Source organism: Eleutherodactylus coqui, unplaced genomic scaffold (genome assembly GCF_035609145.1).
Source record: "Eleutherodactylus coqui strain aEleCoq1 unplaced genomic scaffold, aEleCoq1.hap1 HAP1_SCAFFOLD_300, whole genome shotgun sequence".
NCBI lineage: Eukaryota > Metazoa > Chordata > Amphibia > Anura > Eleutherodactylidae > Eleutherodactylus > Eleutherodactylus coqui.
The window spans coordinates 97,501-97,761 of record NW_027102094.1 but is presented as its reverse complement, the minus strand read 5'-3'; positions in this window follow the sequence as shown (position 1 = coordinate 97,761).

Here is a 261-nt window from a genome sequence, read left to right as displayed (position 1 = left end):
GGGGAAATGCCAGGGGGAAAACCTCCAGAGTCAGGCCGACCTCCTGGAACTCCAACCCGGCCTGGAGCCACCGGTTTGTCCCCTTCCCGGTTCTCAGGACATGCACTGACACTCGGCTCAGCCCCGGCAGCTGCAGCCCCCGCCGGCCCGGCCAGCCCGCTCCGCACCCCTGGCCAGCGCCTGGAGCGTTTGGACTTTGTCGTTTTTTCTCCAAGGCTCGCCTCTGGCACATGCCTTGGACTTCAGCGGGGGCTGCTGCCC